The 21016-nt window shown below is 51.6% G+C and overlaps 1 protein-coding gene across 2 annotated transcripts in view; it reads right to left on the reverse strand.

The window, feature by feature from the left end:
* The window catches only part of MCAT (malonyl-CoA-acyl carrier protein transacylase), a 219035-nt gene that overhangs the window by 76248 nt on the left and 121771 nt on the right, over positions 1 to 21016 (reverse strand). The window lies entirely within an intron of this gene.

A 21016-nucleotide genomic window follows, 5' to 3' on the forward strand; every position in this document is an offset into this window, starting at 1 on the left:
AAAAGAAGCAAGGGGAAGAAAAGTATGAGCACTGTGTAATGTGTTTGGAGCTGCAAGTTGGATGTGTTATCCACATCATTGCAAATTAAATGGATCATAAGCGAGGGGGGCGGGCTAAGGCAAGTGATGCAGGGAGACTGGCAGTTTGGGGATGAACAAGCACAAATAAAGTTGGAATTAAGCCTCCAAGTCTTATCACTCTTCGCGAGTAACAGCGGGAACCCGTTACAGTGGGCGACTAGTACGGTTCAGACCACATGCGTGCCTATGACTGCTGGGGAAGCAGTGGTGTGCCAATCCATGGCCTGAAGTGGGGCTTGTATCACTAGGCCTGCGACAACCGATGCCTGTGATCCGCCAGCAAATCATGCAAGGGCCCGTTGGCTGGCTGCACTGTGGGCTCTGCAGCAGAGAGGAAGAAGGAGTATGCGCCATTTGGAAGTCTGTGATATGGTGCAGTGAACAGGGAGGGGTGCACGGCAAGCACGAAGGAGAGTTTCAAAGCAGAAGCTGTGGTGGCAAGCAGGCACCTTCCGGAGACGATGGGAGGTTTAAGGAGCGTCATTCGGTGGCTCGTTGGCAGTCAGAGAGCAGAGAAAGCAGTGCGGCACAGAGCAAAGGTATCAGGAGCGTTGGAGAGGCTCCCGAACGCTCACCGGCGAAGGACCGCTGACTGCCGCTGGCCAGAGCTCCGCAGTAAGCAGCTTGGAAGCGAGAAAGCCGTGGAGGATGCCGAACGTCAGAGGGCATCAGCAGACCGTGAACAGAGACAAGTCTCCGGAAAGCCACCAAAAGAGGAAATATGGCCATAAGAAAGCCAGCGATGTCCATCTAGGTGAAAAGGGGGTCCCCCCGATATGATGGATAGGAGGTTTTAAAACCAGAGACATTTAGTTTTTTATATCTGAATTAAATAGAAGGAAAAAGTGAACGGAGAGCAAGCATTGCAGAAAGTCAAATATGCCAGCATTACTAAGTCAAGTAAGCTAACATTGTTGGAGTTCAATGATCAAGTATTGCCAAGAATAATTAAGCAAGAGAATTAAAATAATAGCAAAGCCGGTATGCAAGAGAATACATTTCCTAGCAGAAGAGTGTCCTGGGAAGCTTATGATGGATTGTGCAACCTGAACTATAAACGCAACCATGTGTCCTAGCAGCAGAGTGCACTGGGAAGCCTAAGTTGGTTTTGCAAGGGAGAACTACTGGACAAGTGAAATAAGGAACAAGTTACTTACCTGTAACTGTTGTTCTCCAGCATGGGTCTGGCATGGATTCACATGCTCATGAATATTCCCCGTCGTCAGGCTGGGAATCCTCGGTAAAGAAAAATCAGTATCAGTTTTGTTTCTGATCTGTATTTCGTAGTAGTAACCAATTACTGATCTCTGCGTCATACTGACCACAGCCAATGACTGCCCTCTACCCAAGCCCCGCCTCTGGCAGCCATCTTCAGATTTGGTAGCACGTGAAGTGGCAGTATGACCAAATGAAGAGCCGCAGAGGGGTAGGCGGGAGGGTTCGCATGTGAATCCATGCCAGACCCATGCTGGAGAACAACAGTTACAGGTAAGTAACTTGTTCCTTCTCCAGCATGGGGTCTGGCATGGATTCACATGCTCATGAATAAAAGAATACATAGCAGTACATACATGCACAACCACGGGTGGTGGCAACAGGCTCAACATTAAGCATCTCTTACCTCCTCACCAGGCTCACCTTAAGCGAACAGGTTGTGCAGCACTGCCTGGCCGACCCTGGACTCCTCCCTGGAATCCCGGTCGACGCAGTAGAATTTCGTGAAGGTGTGCATCGACCTCCACGTAGCAGCCCTGCAGATATCCAGCAGGGGCACACCAGATAGGAACGCCGTGGTAGCTGAGATCGCTCTGGTGGAATGGGCTCTCGGACGGCCGGGCAGCGGTCAGTTTGCCAACCGATGACAGTACATGATACAGCCGGAGAGCCATCTGGAAATGGAAGCCTTTGAGAGAGCCTTCCCCTGATTGACAGGTCCAAAGTTCACAAAAAGTTGTGACGTCTTCCGAAAACTCTTCTTGCGGTCCACGTAGAACTTCAGCGCTCTAGCCACATCCAGCGAGTGCAAAGTCCTTTCAGCCGGCGAAGGGAAGAAAACAGGCAACTCCAAGGGTTCGTTGAGGTGGAAGTCCGACGGCACCTTGGGCATGAAGGAGGGGTGCGTCCTGAGCACTACCCTCATGTCGTGAAAAGTCAGGTACGGAGGCTTGCAGGAAGGGGCCTGGATCTCTCCCACCCGTCATGCGGAGGTGTTGGCCACAAGAAACGCTGTTTTCCACGACAAGAACTTCAACGGAGCTGAGTGCAGAGGCTCGAACAGAGGTCCCATGAGCTTGGTCAGCACCACGTTGAGCTCCCACGCCAGGGCCGGAGACTTCACCGGCGGGAACGATCTGAACAGTCCCTTCATGAATTCTTTCACCAGACGATGAGACCACAAAGACTTCCGTCCTGTGGTTCTGGTGTATCGGGAGATCGCAGCAAGATGAATCTTGATGGAAACGTGCGCCTGTCCAGCCTTGGCCAGCGTCAGTAGGTACGGCAGTACTTGAGGAGCCGTGATCCGTAGAGGGTTAATCTTCTGTGCGTGGCACCAGACAGAGAACCTATTCCATTTGTGTCTGTAGCATTTAAGAGTTGAGGACGCCTTGGCCTTTGCAAGAACCTCTCTGCAGTCGGCCGGTATGTCGTAACCTCCAAACTCTAACGCTGCAGGAGCCAGGCCTGCAAGTTCAGCGACTTCGGGTCATGGAGGATGGCGCCCCCTTCCCTGGAGAGAAGATCCACGTCCACTGGCAGCTTGATTGACGGGGACGCCGACAAGTCCAGAAGGTCCGGGAACCATATCTGCCTCGGCCACACAGGTGCGACGAGGATCATCCTGCACCGTGACCTCTTGAGCTGGTTGATGAGCCGGATCAGCAACGGCAATGGAGGGAACACGTATAGAAACAGGCCCTCCCAGGGGAACGAGAAAGCATCGCCCATGCTCCTCGGCTGGGGAAACCTGCTGGCGAACCTCCGGCACTTGGAGTTCGTTGCCGTTGCAAACAGATCGATCTGGGGTGTGCCCCACCGTCGGAAGAGGTGGTCCACTAGATCCTGTCGTAGTTCCCACTCGTGGCACGAGCGCAGCTCTCTGCTGAGCGAGTCGGCGATGGTGTTTTTTATTCCTGCCAGATGAAACGGCACCAGAAACATCCTTTGGGCGACGGCCCAATGCCACAGATCCTGCGCCTCCTTGGACAGGGCTAGGGATCTGGTACCGCCCTGCTTCCTGATGTAGAACATGGTGATGGTGTCGGAGAAGATCCTCACCACCTTGCCCTTCAGGGACGGAAGAAAGGACCCGAGGGCCCAAAACACTGCACGGAGCTCCAGGACGTTGATATGGAGGGATTTCTCCGTCGGAAGCCAAAGGCCTCTCGCGTGCAGATTTTCAGTGTGCGCTCCCCACCCTTCCAGGGAGGCATCCGTGGTCACTGTCTTCTGGTGGCCCGGGGTCTGGAAGTCCATGCCCGCCGTCAGATGCGCACGGGTGCCCCACCACCGGATCGCTCGTCGGAAATTCTCGTTGAGTGTGATCCTGTCCTCGAAGCTGCCCGTCTGGATCCAGCGAGCGTCCAGGAACTCTTGTAACGGACGCATCCGAAGCCTGAACAGGCGGATGGGATAAATGCAAGACGACGATCATTCCGAGGAGGGATTTGATGGACCTCACCCTGGCCGCGTCCGCAACCAGCATCTGCTGCACCTTGCCCAAGATGGCTCTCGTCCTTTCCTCCAACGGAGAGGCCAGAAGCACCACTGTGTCGAGTTTCGCTCCCAGAAACAGTGCGTCTTGCGCGGGCACCAGGTGGGACTTGGCTTAGTTTATGGAAAATCCCAGGTCCGTGAGTAGTTGGACGGTCCTCGCCGTGTGCGCCGCAGCGAGCTCCCTTGTCTTTGCTCGGATGAGCCAGTCGTCCAGGTAGGGATAGACGTGGATCCCCTCCAGACGCAGCCGCGCCACCACCGGTGCAAGGCACTTGGTGAACACCCTGGGTGCCGACCTCAATCTGAAGGGAAGGGCTCTGAACTGGTAGTGACGCCCTTGGACCACGAATCTGAGAAACTTTCGGTGTCCCTTTAGGATGGGGATATGGAAGTAGGCATCCTCCAAATCCAACGACGACAGGAAATCGCCCTCCTCCAGCTGACCCAGGACGTGCTGGAGGGTGACCATCCGGAACTTCTGTGCCTTGATGAATTTGTTCAGCCGTCGTAGCTCCAGGATGGGACGCCATCCTCCTGTCTTCTTCAGGAGTAAGTATCTTGAGTAAACTCCGGAGCCCCAACGCCTCTTTGGGATGAGCTCGATGGCGCCTTTCTTGAGCATCGCCTTTACCTCCAAAAGAAGTTGAGGGACGTGATGTTCCTTCCTGGCCACGGAGGGGGGGGGAAACGCGCGGGCACTTCTTTAGAAACTCGAGCGCGTGACCCTGGGCCAGGGCGTCCAGCACCCAACGGTCGGTGGAGATGGACTCCCACACGCTGACGAAGTTCACCAGCCGGCCTCCCACCGGGATGCTTCGGTGGGGGCCCGACCCCATGGCCGGTTCAGTCCTGCTTCGACGAGGCTTTGCCGCCTTGTCCTCCCTGGCGACGATGGCGGGGACCGCCCGACTTGCCTCGTCCCCTGTAGGCCTCCTGTGACGAACGGGCCGCTTGACGGTAGGTGGAATATCCGCCGCCGGAACCTTTGGAGGCACCCTGCTTGCCTCCGGTGCTCCGAAAGGGCGGCCGTCGTTGCTGGAGAACACCAAGAGCCCGGGCCCTCTCCGTGTCCGTCTTGATGGCTTGCAGGGAATCGTCCACTGTTTTTCCAAACAGGTTGCTCCCGTCGAACGGCATGTCCAAAACTCTGGTCTGCACGTCCTGTCGGAAGTCCGTTGCCTTGAGCCATCCACGCCGTCTAAGGCACACGCCGTTGCCCAACTGGCGAAACCCAGTGTCAGCGATGTCCGTCGCCATTGTAATGGCGTGGTCCGACGCCACTTCTCCTTCCTGCAAGATCTCTAGGGTCTCCACCCTCTTGTCGTCCGGTAGGAAGTCCAGCAGGGGGGCGATCTTGTACCACGTTGGCAGCCTTAATCGTCGTCGCTGCCAATGAGATGACTCTGCGTCCCATCGTGTCCAATTTCTTTCCCTCGCCGTCCGGGGGGGGGGGGGGGGGGGGGGGGCGGTTGACGTAGAGGCCGATGCCCCTCCGGCTTTCTTCCTGGCCGCCGCGGAGACGACCGAGTCCGGGGTCGGCTGTGCCCGAAGGCACAAGGGGGCCGCGTCCGGGACCCGGTACTTCTTCTCGTACCGATCCCTTCTCGCAGGCGTTGTGGATGGGTTCTTGAGGAGGGCGAGACCCTCATCCCAGATATCGTCCAGTAGAGGTACAGCGAGGACCGTCTTCCTCTTGGTCTCGTGCCGTTGATAAAGGAAACCTTCCTTGTCTTCCGGGCAGAGCTGGAAAAGCTAGGATGCCCTGGCGATCATGGCATGAAACGACCCAATCTCATCGGGTGGGGAAGCCCGGGGAGGAGGCGACGACGGAAGATCCTCGTCGTAAACTTCGTCATCTGTACCCGTCGCGGCCGTGTCCGTCCCCGTATCATCCCCACGGGTCGTGGACGGGGAGGAGGGCTGAGCAGGGCGCGATGGTTGAAAAGGAGGTGGAGGATGAATCCTTCTCTTAGGAGGATGGCTCCCAGAAGGGCCTGGCTCCGGGTCCCCCGTCGGGAGCGGTTCCTCCGTTGGTGGTAACGGCAATCTGGTCCTCATCTCCGAGCATAAGGACTGTATAGCCAACAAAATGGCCGCCGAGTTGTCTTGCGGCACTGGTTGAGGGGATTCCGAAGGGCGGTCAGGAACCTCGTCGGCACCCTCGACGTTCTCGTCGTCTCCTTTGTCGTGGTCCCTCCCGACGGGCTGGTCTTCTTCCACGTCAATGCCGTTGCTTAAGTCTTCGATCAGGTCCTCTTCAGAGGTTGTGGCCGAATCCACGAAGGCCTCCTGCCCCCCCTTTTTCTTATCCGTCGGAGGTTTCACAGGGGTCCTGTCGATGGGCTTGAAAGAGGACTCCCTCCGCGATGGCAGGGAGACTATGGGCCCCGAGGTCGCCCCCACTGGTGTAGCCTCCACAGGCTGAGCCAGGGCCGCTGCGACTGTCTCGATAGAGACCTTGGCAGGGTGGATCAAGGCTTTCACCACCTTAGGTGCGCTCACCGCCTTCTACTTGGGGAGAGGGTCACCGCCTCGCTCCCCCTCCGATGGGGCCTTCGAGCTCGACTGGGGCCTCTCCAGAAGCTTCGCCGGGTGCTCGGACTTCCTCTTACCCGAGCCAGAGCGTTGGCTCGTGGTTGATGGCGCCGGGGAGGTTGCGCCCTGCCTGGCAACCGAAGAGCCCGACCGTTCGGCGCTCCCGGTGCCAGCGGACTCACGGTGCTTGGCCTTCTGTTGGGCCCCCGTCGCCGGGGCGCCCTCAAAAGGTCTTAGAAGACCGCTCGGACTTCTTTTTCTCGCCTGACGGGCTCTTCCCTTCCAGCCAGTTGGCGAGACGCAGATGGCGGTCCTTCATGGTCCGCTCCGACATGTTCCCGCAAAACGCACAGTCCTTCTTCACGTGCGTCTTGTCCTCATGCAGGCAGTAGAGGCAAAGGGAGTGTTCGTCCTCCTTGAAGACATTCTGAAGCTGGCATCCAGGGCAGACCCTGAACAGCTTTCCGGGCGTCGAGCTTCACTTCTCCTGGGCCATGTCCGAGATGGGCCTGAGAAACTTCTGGAGTCCTCCAAAAGCGTGGCTCGACGAAATCTTCACCCTTGAGGGGCGTAGAAGAATCCGACACGGGTCCCCGTTGATCGGATAAAGAAACAGTGGAGCTTGAGGCTCTTTTGACCGAAAAAAGAGAATTTTCCTAGGAAAAAGCGCGAAAACGCACTAAAGCTCGAGCGCAATAGCACGAGGATCCCAAAAATCTGAGGATGGCTGCCAGAGGCGGGGCTTAGGGAGATGGCAGTCATTGGCTGTGGTCAGTATGACGCAGAGATCAGTGATTGGTTACTACTACGAAAGACAGATCAGAAACAAAACTGATTTTTCTTTACCGAGGATTCCCAGCCTGACGACGGAGAATATTCATGCGCATGTGAATCCATGCCAGACCCCATGCTGGAGAAAAGGTTTATACGTTAAACTTCTGTATTAATGTCTGTGTCTCATTCATGATGCCTTCACTTTGGATACCAGCCCAAGAGAGTAGGGGGTGTGGGGGGGGGGGGAGGACTGTTGGAGATGAGTGCTGCTCACCCAAAAGGTTGGCCTGTTGAACAAGGAAACCAAAAATAGAAGCAAGCAAGGCACATGCCATTGTTTAGACATTGGCAAGTCTGAGGTGGAGATTTCCCCCATAGTGACAGTGGGTGAATCCTTAGTTACCTGCAGCATTTGGTCTAATGGACACCAGCCACATCGGCCCCAGGTGGCTGGGGTGTCAGATTTCACTGTGTATATTGATGCCCTGGGCCACATTGAGGGTCATAGGAAAAATAGCCCCCTGATGCGAGCAGTGGGCGCTTCTGTAGGGAACCCATTATATGAACTGGCTGAAGAGACTGTTACAGACTCGTCCTGCACCCCCGATACCAGTGCTCATCCAAGTCCCCCACGTCACCTTATGAGACCAGAAGTGGAGTGAAAAGCGCTGTAATGCTAACACACACCAGTGCTTGGGAGGGCTGAATTCGGCTCTGCCCCTCCCAAGCCTGGCTCATCCTTATGTACAATGGCTTAACTACATCTTATTCTCCTCTCATTATCAGCACGTATCATAACAAAACAGGTCATTACGCGAAGAGGGGGAAGAAAGTAAATTTCATAACAGCTGACTGTTTCTGCGAGGCAGCCTCTAGCAGCCTTGGGACATGAGCAGCATCATCACTGTGTACTTCTCGGGTGAGGAGGGGCTGTTCATGCCCATCTGAGGCCTCACAGCATTCCACAGATAATCTGTGCTGTGCTCTGCTCGGTGACATCACTTCACAAAGATGTTCAGATGTTAGGCCAGTTCTTTGGCAAGTCTTTAGGCCAGTCTGTTTGTATCCGATGAATCTCAAAGAAACCAAAAGAAAGTGCAGAATCAGAAATGTAACATGTAACGGGCTGCATCTACATTTCAGGATTCAAAAGACCCATCAGGATACTCCCTCCACCCCAACCTCAACAAGAATGTGAACTACGAGAGACATTTTCCATACCACTGTTAAACGGAAAGGAAAATCCATGGATTCTTTCGTGATAAGGTCGGGAGACCGATTGAAGCATTACGATTTCCATTGATGAGGCATGGAGATCACAAATCTTTGCTGGTTGTGAATCTGTGGGATTCTGTTAGAAACTGCTGCAAATGTCCTGCACGCTAGAAGAAATACTGACGATGTCGAGATTGAGGCTCAGATGGAATTGATGGGCAAGCTCAAGATTAAGACCCACCCCGTGGAACAGGCGTCATTGCACTGCGTGGCATTTACAGAGCTAGCAGTAAAACGCACTGGCCAGTCCTGTTTTCAATGAGACTATGAATTTCCACAAGAGGGTATGTGTCCGGTAACGGGGCAAGAGTGCACAGGGTGCAGTGCGGAAAACCACTTTAGAGCAGTATGCAAAGCTACAGGATATCAGTCCAGGACAGAAATTCCCTCCAACCAACCGATGAGACAAGAGTAAAATGCCAAGATAATAGCAGTCAAAAAGGTCATGTGACCAAAGGCAGGTGACAACAGAAAGGACAGGCGATCTCTGGAGAAAGGGGGTCCAAGTCCAGCTCTTTGCAAGATGACAGGCGCAAGAGGGGATATGTACAAGCGCTGGAGAAGTAATCAGTGATGGAAAACCGCCCTACCATGTTACTCTCCATCAATGATCTCCAAGCTGAATTTCCGATCGACATGGGGGCAAAGTGAATGTCATAAGTGAGGAGAGACAGGCAGCTCTACCCTGTGCCACGCACCTCAGACCATCGCAGGTGCACATATACCCATATGGTGCGCAGATGCCACTATCATGCAAGGCATTATTCTCGGCCAGGTGAAGATACAGAACTCTCGGCTTGCATAAAAGGTCTACTTGCTGGAGCCGTAGTCTGGTTGCATACAGGAGTTTCAAGGCGGCTTTAAACGCGGGCCTGGTACACATCATCTACAAACTGATGGCTCACAAATACATGAATGTGACAGATAACAGAGCAGATATTTCCATCATTGTTCACATGGCTGGCAAATTTGAGGGACTGCCAAGTGTGAATGCAGATTGACGAGAGGCATTCCGATCAACATACAGAGTCAGGTAGAAGTGAAATTCCATTAACTATTAGAACAAGATATAACGGAACCGGCCACAGGACAAACAATGTGGGTATCCCCGATAGTCCCGTTGCCGTAGAAAGATGCAGCCAAATCTATCTGGTTGTGCGAGGAAATGATATGCCTAAATACAGTGGGAAACACCAGGCAACCGAATCGCGACCCAATTAATCTCCTAAAAAAGGTGCCACAACCTTCATCAAGCTCAATTTGAACAAGGGCTGCCATCCGCTGATGCCAGAGGCATAGCGCCAGGATTGTCTAAAAAGTCAGGCCTTAAGCCAATGTAGATGGACCCACTGCAGTGAAATTAACATCTGTAAATGCCTACACAGTGTTGCGGAGTGAGCATTTACAGATTTTGGGTGCGCCTTGCCCGCTCAGGCCTTTCCCTGTCTGTGCCTCTGGCTGACGCCTGAGTTAAGGTACATTACAACCTTCGTCCCGCATCCGGGTCGACATAAGCGGCTGAGCTTTGGGGTATCATCTGCGGCAGACATTTTCCTGGAGGTGTTGAATATGATCAGGCACATCCCTCACTGTATAAACTACAGCAACCTGGTGTTTGGTACCACCCAGGATCGTTATGATGACATGATACACAGGGTGCATGGCTCTCTAAGATCTACACCGATGGGAGCGTTGAATGATGCTCCACACCCACAGAATGTTTCTGACTGCCAGGATGCATTTGTGGCCATCTGACGCAATATAGCAATGGACAAAGATATGGTTTACTTCAACTCGGACCGTTGCATGGAACGGGCGGTCAATGCAAGCCCTGTGGGGGTTATCGTGGCACAATTGAATCCAACAGCACCACAACACAGGTTCATCATTTCCTGTGCCTAGTAGAAGCCTCTCCACCACTGAGCAAGCATATTTGCAGGCATAGAAGGAGTGTATGCCAGTAGTATGGGTGTGCCAACACTTCCACGTTTGTCTCTATGTTAAGCCTTTTACGGTGTATACAGACAGTCTATGGAGTCTGAAAGCCTGAATGCCACCCCACATTAGTTGATGGCGGTAGCGGATGCAAGACTATGACTTCACCATTATGCACAGGTAGGATAACCCGGCATACTTCTTGTCCAGACACCAGACTAGGTCAGCAAGAGTGAGACAATCCATTGTGGGCCAACACATCAGCTACATAATACACCAGGGCAAGCCTATATGCCTGGACCTGGCCACCCGGCAAGGGCCTCTGAACTGCATTCTGAATCATATAAAAGTGCCTGCCACGAGGGAAACAGAAGCATGCTAAGCAAGCAGTGAGAAGTGAAATGCCAGAGATTCAAGAGGAAGTTGCAAGCCTGCTGTTGGTTAGAGATGAAATCTCCTGAAATTAAGACCACTCACTATCAAAGAGCAACAAGATAGTCATTCCCGCATCTGTTATGCTTGAACTAAAATGGTGCTGGTGCGCAGTGCATTCTGGGAGCGCTTGGAGCCATGATGGATATTTACTTCATGCCGCAGTGTTAGATTCACGGTGCTGAGGAAAACATGCTTTCCAAACCTGGTATGCGGTCAAGGACATTTCTGCTGGGAAAGCTAACTTTGTTATGGTTTGTTACTGTTCTCCGTGGAGCATGTTTTTAGAGGAGGGAGGCACTCTGCTCCTTGAGGGTGGCTGTCGATTGACCCAGTTGGCAACTGACGGCTGCTCATCAACTGCGCAAGTGCCATTTCCAGAAGGTTCGAGAACTGCCACCCCTTTTCGGAGTGTGTATTTATGCGGAAACCCGGAGGTGGTCAGGTGAGACTTCAGCCGGAGGAGGACGCTTACATCCGGCATTCCTGTGAGCTGTGGTGCTCTCGGCCTGGCTGTTCCCGGGGTCTTCCAGCCACTTCTGGGCGAGATGAGGAATCCAGTTACGCTCACGGTGATGTATTTCCTTTTGAATTCTTTGCTTCTTCTGTGAGTTATTTCTATGTTAATTACTGGTTGCTTTTAAACTTTGAATAAATAGCCGTATAAGTGCTGATTATCTTCTAAGAATGCGTGGCTGTGAGTTATTGTGTCTGTCTACGTTCAAAGTATTTGCTCTGTAATTGCAGTGGTGATTTATGTTTGTTCCGTGCACTTTGGGGAGAGCAATACATTTTTGGTGTCACAAACAGGATACTTGTGATGAGTGGTTCCGAGTATTCAAGAATCTGTTGAAACCTAGATAGGATTTGGTTGTCTTGTAAGTGAAGTTTTTGAATAGTGAAGTTTTTTTTCCCTTTTGTAAGTGTGCGAGTGCCTGTGGGAGCGATTGTAGCTTGGAGAAGAAAATATATAGATTCAACAAGGTTTTGTTTTGTTTGCGATAATGAGTAGTTTGTTCAGGAAGAAGAACGTAACCGCTGGCGGTGACTGTTCTGATGTTGTTATTCCAGGATGGACTAAGGGTCCATATGATAAGTTGGCTCAGGCATGGGCATGTGGTGCAGGTTTAAGTGAAACATGGGATCAAGGATTGGGAGATGCCGATCCAGCTGATGTAATGGCATGCTTGCAACAAGTTCCAGTAGAACGTGGTAAAGAATGTGTGGCATTACGGAGGCGAGGTTGGGTTCTTTTGCATGCTTATAGGAAAATACATCAAATGAAGGTGGAAATGAAAAATTAGGTCTTGCGATTAGAAAGAGAGCTAGCTGCAGAACGGCAGACTGCGTTAATGCAGCAGATTCAAATGAAACTGTTTAAAGATAAGGCCGACACATATCAGGCGGTGGCCGAGAGGGCAGCAGTCAGAGTAGCCCGGTATAAATATAGGAAAAGACGGGGAGGGGTCAACAAAAGAAAGGTGGCAACTGTAATCGCTACCGCTGGCGTAGACTGGGATCCGGATATGTGGGATGGTGGTATTTTTGATTCGACCAGTCTAGAAAAGTAGTTCCGCAGATGAGTCTGACCCCAACCCAGAGGCGAAACAGAAAACAGAGGCCGGCTAAGCCTGTTAAAAGACGGCGAGCCGGACCCCACCCGCAGACTCCTGCTGGCGGAATGGGGGATTTAACCACACTGGAGGATTACACACAACAGGAGGTTGGGGAAATTATTACCCATTTGAGTCAAAAATCAGGGGAGGCTTTACTGACATGAATGGTGAGATTACTAGATGGGGGTGTTGCAGGGTTGTTGGTAGATTCTACGGAATCACCGCGTTTTTTACCCCTGTCAATTGACACCAATGTACAGGAGGTCTTAAGGGCAGGACCGCCCCCAGATGCAAATGGTCAAGATACGCAGGTGTCTTTATTGCACCTGGTAGCCCAAGCATGTAACCGTAAATACATTATTACCACAGATTGGCCTAGTGAAGAAACAAAGTGGTATACGTTGAGAGAAGCAATTCAAAAAGTCATAGAGCATGCTATGAAAGAGGCTATTCACATAGATGCTCCGAATCATATGGGAGCCGTGCCGTTCTCAGTTTCAACTCGAAACATGGTGATCAGAACTGCGCCACCCGCATACAAAAGTGTCGTTATGACTTTCTTCGTAGGTATAACGGGCAAGGCTACTGATGAGGTAGCAGATGCCATTCGGCAACTTGCAGATTTGGGAGAGTGGGATAAGAGCGATAACAAGCCACGGGAGAGAGAGGGGCGTAGTGAGAGAAGAACCGAAGGCAGGCAGCAAGATAGTAGAGACTCCCGAGTGTCCCGAAAAGACATGTTTTTGGCTTTGTTAAAAGATGGCGTGCCACACGAAGAAATTGATGGCATTGAAACCAGAGTAATGTATGAATTATACAAAAAACAAGGACTTGCGGCCAAAGACCGCTATAAACAGGTTAAGAAACAAGTAGTCACCACGCCACAGGGGGACACCTCACCTTCTGCTCCCCCAGCGGAAGAACCAGATGAAGGGTCTATGGGGACACCTTCCCCGTACCAGCCAACATACGCTGATTTGAGAAAGGTGGCGAGTGCGATGCCAGAGGCGGAGTAGAGTCACACTCATTCAAAGTTTGACTAGGGCTTCGGCCAAGCACCGGCATCGTCTGCCGCATAAAAGTGGATAGGCGGCCTCATGTTGATGTTAAGATTTTTGGGGGGCCAGGAAATACACAAGGGGTGCGAGCATTGATAGACACCGGGGCGGAGGCCTCTTTGATTCATGGTAATGAAACCCGATTTAAAGGCAAGCAGTTTACTATTACAGGTCTAGGGGGAAAGGAGACCACGCAGTACAAACTAAAGTGGAGATGAAAATAGGCAATTTGAATAGGCAGAAATGCCAAGTGTTGATTGTCCCGATACCTGAATATATAATTGGCTTTGACATTTTGGAAGGGTTAACCTTGGGACTTGGCGGTAAAACGTACCAGTTTGGGGCGAGTGCATTAATCTGTACACCCATTACTGTAGGCAAATTGAAGATGCCCCAAGTGCCAGTGGCAACCAAGCGGGTAGCAATGAAACAATATTGCATTCCTGGGGGGGCACAAGGAAATTTCAGACACCATCAAAGAGTACGTGGAGGCGGGTGTATTACGCCCCATTACCACCTCATGGAACAATCCTCTCTGACCTATTAAAAAGGGAGATGGGTCGTGGAGGATGACGGTGGATTACAGGGAGTTGAATAAACATACTGCTCCCTTAGTGCCAGCAGTCCCAGATGCCATTACCTTGATTGAAAATGTCCAAATGTTTGAGGGGACTTGGTATGCAGTGATCGATTTAGCTAATGCATTTTTCTCCGTGCCAATTGCTGACGAGTGTCAAGAACAATTTGCATTTTCGTGGAGTTGACGTCAGTACACTTTCACGAGGCTACCTAAGGGGTACATACACAGCCCGACTATCTGTCACTGGCTGGTGGCAGAACACTTAGACAACATACTGTGTAAACCTGACATACAAATCTCTCATTACATTGATGATATTTTGATCCAGGGCAAGGATGAGCACAGTGTGCAAAGCCAGATAGATGTCCTTATGGAAGGATTGAAAAAGGAAGGGTGTGAGATTAATCCGAGTAAAATTCAAGGTCCAACTGAAACAGTGATATTCCTAGGAATTCAGTGGCATCATGGGCATCGAGAAATGGTGCCAAAAGCCCAACAGAAAATACTTGAATTCACCACTCCAATGAACAAAAAGCAAGCTCAGCAGTTTATAGGACTGTTTGGGTTTTGGAGAAAGCACATTCCTCATTTAGGGCAGATATTGGCTCCCCTCTACAAGGTGACACAAAAGAAATGAGTTTCAGTGGGGGGAGGGGAGAGCAGCAGAAAGCCTTTGAGATGGCGAAAGACATTGTGCAGCAGGTGCTTGATTTATGGCCCTTGAAGGAAGGAGAGGTGGAATTAAATGTGTCTGTACAAGACAATTATGCTAACTGGAGTGTGTGGCAGAAACAAGACAGGAAACGTGTGCCATTAGGGTTTTGAAGTCATAAGTTGCCCGACGCTGGTAACTCATACACTCTGTTTATGAAGCAATTGCTGGCGTGTTATTGGGCTCTTGTTGATACCAAGCAGATGACGGTGGGCCATGATGTATTCATGAGACCAGAAATACCAATCATGCAATGGGTACTGAGCTCTCCTAAAACGCATAGAATAGGACATGCTCAAAAAGCCAGCATAATTAAGTGGAAATGGTATATTCAAGACACAGCCAAATCAGGAAAGGGTGGAGTGGCAAAATTACATGAGCAAGTAGCCAACCTACCGCCCTCAGATTACATACCACCGGAAGTGCCTGAAAAACGTGAGTCTCCTGTGAAATAGCAGGGGTGGGGGGGTGGGGAGGGGGGAGACCTTACAGCGATTGGACCATGGAGTCATGCTTGGTTCACGGATGGTCCAGCTCGATATGTGGGAACTGAGCGGTACTGGAAAGCAGTGTCGTACAATCCCAAAACAAAAAAGATGTTGACAACGGGGGGCGCTGTCGCGCACGAGCAAGATGGCCGGCTGATTTCAGTGCTCCCGCTCCACCTTAATATCCTGTACAGATAAATCCGCATTGAGGCCGTCTGCGAGGCTGGGAGATACTGCTAATGAAGGCCTGAATATCCAGGCACGGCGGATGAAAATCCTGGGCGAAAACGGGCTGTCCTTGTCAACTTATGGACAGGTGAAGATTGACCGCCACCTGACGCGGTGACGGGCCGAGGGTCGGAGCCACGTGCGTTTACCTGGAGTGCCGGGGATGCAGATGTGCGGCGGGCCGCTGAGGGGAGGAGCCTGCCACGGCGGTTTCGCGCCTGGGATGTGATCTGGTCCAACTGCTCTTCGCTGCTGGATGGCCGCGAAGTCACAGAGACTGCGGAGGGCGGACGTCTACAGCGAAGGGGCTCCCGCTTCCCCCCTCGCCGGCTTGCCTCCCGGACGGGACGCGGATCCAGATTCCCGATTAGCGACGTGTGCGGCCAGCTGAATCGCCTGACCCTGCATTACAAGGTACCCCGGGGCGAGCGGGCGGAGACATCGGGGGTGCGCTCGGCTTTGGCGGCCCTTCCCCCTCATCCTCATCCTCATCCTCACTCTTACCGCAGCCTTCCCGGGTACACAACTGGCAGTCACTGGGGTGTCCCCGCAGGGAGTTGAGACTGCTGCCGCGGGGAGACTGCAGGCATTGGGGCAGCCGGGCTGCTGGTGTGGACTGTGCGGGAACCAGATTCGGGACGCGCTGACCCCCCACCCCCGGGATTCGTGCTTCCGACCAGTCCTCTATGTACTTGGGGGGCGAGTTACGTTTGTCCTTGCAACAGACTCAATATCCTGTGACCATCACGGCACGACCTGGGGAAAACACCTAATCAACGTTGGGGACGGTTCCTGGGGCCCCCTCGCTCCGGTTCCCCCCCGGGGTACACATCCAAGTGCCGTACAGGCTCCGTGCACGGAGATAAGTGGGGAGCTGGAAACAGCGCACTGCAGAGTTGAACGCGTGGGAGAGCACAGTCCATCCGTGTTAATACTCTCTAGTGCACCACGGCGAACAGCGAGACACAGCCATTTCTGGATCTCATCTTCACGTGAATAGGTCACGCACTGGTGGACGTGGTGGTGCCGACTCAGTTAACACTCTAGCCGGAGGCGGTCGCATATATTTCCTGCAGACATGGGGGAACCGCATAGGTCAAGTAAATCATCCAAAACACCTGGGGGAAAAAGAAAGGCCCAATGGACACTTATACTAACACTCCGGGCCAGGATGCAGCTATGGACATGCACCAGACACCCGCTGTGTCTGAGGAGGTGGGACTGGGGAAACGCGAGGATAAGTTGGCAGCGCTGGTACAGAATGGGTTCTTGGCCGTTAATGTAAAACTGGACGTAATAGTGGCAATCATAGGCTCAACCAGGGCCAGAATTGACAAAGAGCGCCCGAATCACAGAGACCGAGAATAAGATATCCGTTAATGAAGACAAGATTTCTCACCATAGCCAAGATATATCCCAGATCAAAGAAATGGTCAGTAAATTGCAGAATAAATGTTAAGACCTCGAATCCCGCTCGAGAAGAAACAACGTTCGAGTGGTTGGGGTGCCCGAATCCTTTGGGAAAAAAATCAGATGGAGAAGAAAGTGGAAGGACTGTTTAGATCCCCATTTGACCCCACTGCCTTCTCTGAACATTTCCTAGTTGAAAGGGCGCATCGCACGCTGGCACCGGTCCCTAGGCCTGGTGCGCCCCCACGTACGATAATTGCTCGCCTCTTGAATTATAGGGATAGAGACACGATCCTTTGGCTGGCCAGGGAGGCTGGCACACTACACTTCGAGGAAAGTCGAATACACATCTACCCAGATTTCTCCTCGGCAGTTCAGGCGAGCAGATGCTCGCATGAACCGGTAAAGAAACTTTTGAAGGCGTGCCAGATCACATACGCCCTAATGTTCCCGGCGATAATGAGGATTCAGCACGCTGGGAGAGCACACTTCTTTGAAAACCCGTCTGAAGCCATGCCATACATAGAATCCTCTATACCCCTTCCTCCCAGAGGGGACAGACCTGCTCAGAACAATAGACCCCGCCCAACTGACTGAGACATGCACTGGATGACGCAGTATTATAAGGGTTGGTCTTAGACCCTGCCTCCAGGTTATATTGTGGATGGCCTCACAATTTAAGGGGAAGTGGGGCGCTGGGGAGCCGGAATCGTCGGTCATGTGAAGTAACATGTCCACCCCTGGAAGACTCCACAAGTTACAAGGGGTACATTGTCAAGTTGGGGTTGACGATGGGGGGCAGGGGGGGCGTTGAGGAGTGTTGGGTAAGTTGTTGTGGTTACACGCCCTTGCAATCTGAAGTGAGCAGTGGGTCCAATGTTGTGGATCCCCGGCCTGGCAAGGGAAGCAAGGGGATGGATTGTTGGTTAATGGTTAAACAAATGGTCTCTGAGGTTATGACGCGACACATGTTCCATGTGAGGTACATGATTGAGATGTGGGATACTATCCGTACAATTCTTGGTAAGCTTGAGGTTTGGACTGAAAATGTAATTATTGTCCTGGAATGTTAGGGGTCTGAATAATCTAACTAAAACTAGGAAGGTGGGTAATTACATTGCCAGGCATGGTGCACAAATTGTCATGCTGCAAGAAACACATGTTATGGATGTCAATAATGAATAGATTATCCCTGGTTGGGGCAAATCGAGGTTCTATACGAAATACTCATCTCAATCCAGAGGGGTCATCACCTTGATACACCCCGGTCTGGGATTCAAGCTGGAAGGGCAGAAAATAGACCCCCTTGGGAGGTATGTTCTTGTTGGGGTGAAGTCACGGGCAAACCGATCCTACTGGTCAACACGTATGGTCCTAATATCGATGATCCAACCTCCTATACCGATATATACCAGTTGATTACTTCCATTGACATATCCAACATGGTGTGGGGGGGTGAGGTTTTTAATGTTGCCCTTGACCCTGAGCTGGACAGGTCCAGTACAGTGTTGAGACAGCCCAGTAAATCTGCCCTAACTCTGAAGCAGATCTTGTTTCAACTCTCACTGGAGGACGCCTGGCGGGTGCTACACCCAAAAGATAGGGGTTACACATAGTTCTCATCGGTGCATCATTCACAGTCCAGAATTGATTATTGGTTTGTCTCCCCCGCAATTATCGCCGCGGTGCAGACTTGTGAGATGCTGCCCCGCACACTGTGTGATCAGTCCCCAGTTACGATCAAGGTTGATTTTCGTGACTGCCCCAGACCTGCTAGAAATTGGAGAATGCCTGGGGGGCTACTGTGTGATCCAGGGGTAGTAGAGGAACTACACATTGAAATTGCTGATTTCCTGGATAGGAACATAGGCTCTGTTGATAGATCCTCCACGGTGTGGGAATCATTTAAGGTGTGGATCAGAGGAACCCCATTATCTAAATCTGTGGGACTCCTTAAAGGGGTCCATGCCAAGTTAACCCGAGTTGAACTTACACTGAAAACACTAGAGGAGGGAAAACACTAGAGGAGGCAAATACTTCTGCTCAAGACAGGGCGACTCTAGCTGACATACAGTCACACTTACAAGAATTTGGTAAACTGGCCTCCAGGGAGGTGCAATATATGGCTGCCCCGGTCCGTGCCCGTAGGTACGGAGAAGGGAATAAGGCTGGCAGGACTCTGTCTAACTTGCTGAAGCGGGATAGACATCACCGGATCGCGAGCATACAGACACCACAGGGGGAGGTCCATCTGGGGGACAAGGAGATTAATGAGTTTACTAAATTTTATCAGCAGTTATACAGTAACAGAGATACTAAAACAGCTACCAAAATTAAAACATACACTCCCTGATGAGACACGACTGGCCATGGACCAGCCGGTTACGGCGGAGGAGATCACTGAGGCAATCAAAGACTTGGCATCTAACAAAGCTCCGGGGTCCCATGGAATAGGGGCGGAATTTGCTGCTACAGGTATGGGAAGAATCACTTCAGAGCCAAATTCTGCCCCCCTCTCGATGAGGGAAGCCATTATAACCGTACTCCCTAAACCCCGTCGTCCGCCTCAGGACATATCGTCCTATAGGCCGCTCTCATTGATTACCACTGATGCCAAGATATTCGCGAAAGTGTTGGCCAATAGGCTTTTGCCAGAGGTCCCGAGACTGGTACACCCCGACCGAAACAGCTTTATCCCCAGCAGGTCCACGGCCCTTAATCTCCGTAGACTTTTTGGTATCATGGCCCAGATTGACCAGGAGAGGAAGGCTGTGGCCATATCCTTAGATGCCGAAAAGGCCTTCGATTCCGTTTCAAGGGCCTATCTGCTGGCGGTGCTGAGGGCGTTTGGTATCAGCCCTAATTTCATTACATATGTGAATCTACTATACACTAACCTTGGTGCCCGAGTGCTAACCAAACACACCATCTCTGACCTATTTCTGTTGGGAAGGGGCACCAGACAAGGCTGCCCGTTCTCGCCCATACTTTTTGCATTAACAATAGAGCCAATGGCGTTTGCAGTCAGACTCAGACAGGGGCATAAACCTGAAGCGGGCCACCCAGTTGATATCTCTATACGCGGACGATACCCTTCTGTATGTTCGCGAGCCAGAACACAATATCGCTCCTATCATGGCGGAAATTCAGGAATTTACGACACACTCGGGATACTCCATAAATAAAGGGAAGTCCGAGATATTCCCTCTCACACTCGCAACCACATGCCCCGACTATACGTGTGGACTCAAATGGGCTGCGCAATCCATTAGATATTTGGGAATAGTGGTCTCCAAGGATAAACACACTTTATACTCGGACAACCATGAGAGTGCACTACAAGCCCTGAACACTAAATTACTGATGTGGGACCGCCTCCCACTCACTGCATGGGAGAGTTGCGGTCCTCAAAATGATAGTCTTGCCCCAACTGTTGTACTTTTTTGTTAATATCCCCATATGGCCAGGCCGTCCCTTTTTCAATAAGCTTAGATCAATTGCCATGACTTTTCTGTGAAATGGTAAAACCCCCTAGGATAGGCTGGGACAAACTGATTGAGCCATATTCAACCGGGGGCCTAACTGCACCCGATTTTGAATTATACTACTACGCTGCCCAAGCCCAATTTTCGAGTTATTGGTATGATGCCTCCAGTGGACCCCCACACGTGGAGATAGAAGAACTCACCACACATCCCACAAACATACAATCAGTGATATTTGATACGCGGTATAGAGACACATGGGAATTCAACTCAGTGAGCTGCACAGTGGGTGCATGGAAAGCCATATTTAAAAGGCTGGGAGTTGAGTGTCCCTATAACCCTGCGATTCCCCTTTGGAACTACCCTGGTATACCACCAACTCATGATGGCGGGTTGCGCAAATCATGGGACCCAAACGAGGAGATGAAATTGGGCGACCCGTTTATTGATTCGAGGTTTGCGACCCTGGAGGAAATAGTGAGGGTGCTCGGCAGGGGTCCGCTTAGGATACTGCAGTACTACCGTATACGATCAGCCTTTCAGAAACACTGGCTCACCTTCCCTGAAGAGCCCCCTACTCATCCTTGTGTACAACTAGTGACACTTTAGGGCGGCTTGGGGATTTCGAAATTATATACGGCAGTTCAAACACACTCCCCCTCGACCAACCTGATTAAAGTTAAGTGGGAAAGA

This window comes from Ambystoma mexicanum, chromosome 12 (genome assembly GCF_040938575.1).
Source record: "Ambystoma mexicanum isolate Mex_15411 chromosome 12, UKY_AmexF1_1, whole genome shotgun sequence".
Lineage (NCBI taxonomy): Eukaryota > Metazoa > Chordata > Amphibia > Caudata > Ambystomatidae > Ambystoma > Ambystoma mexicanum.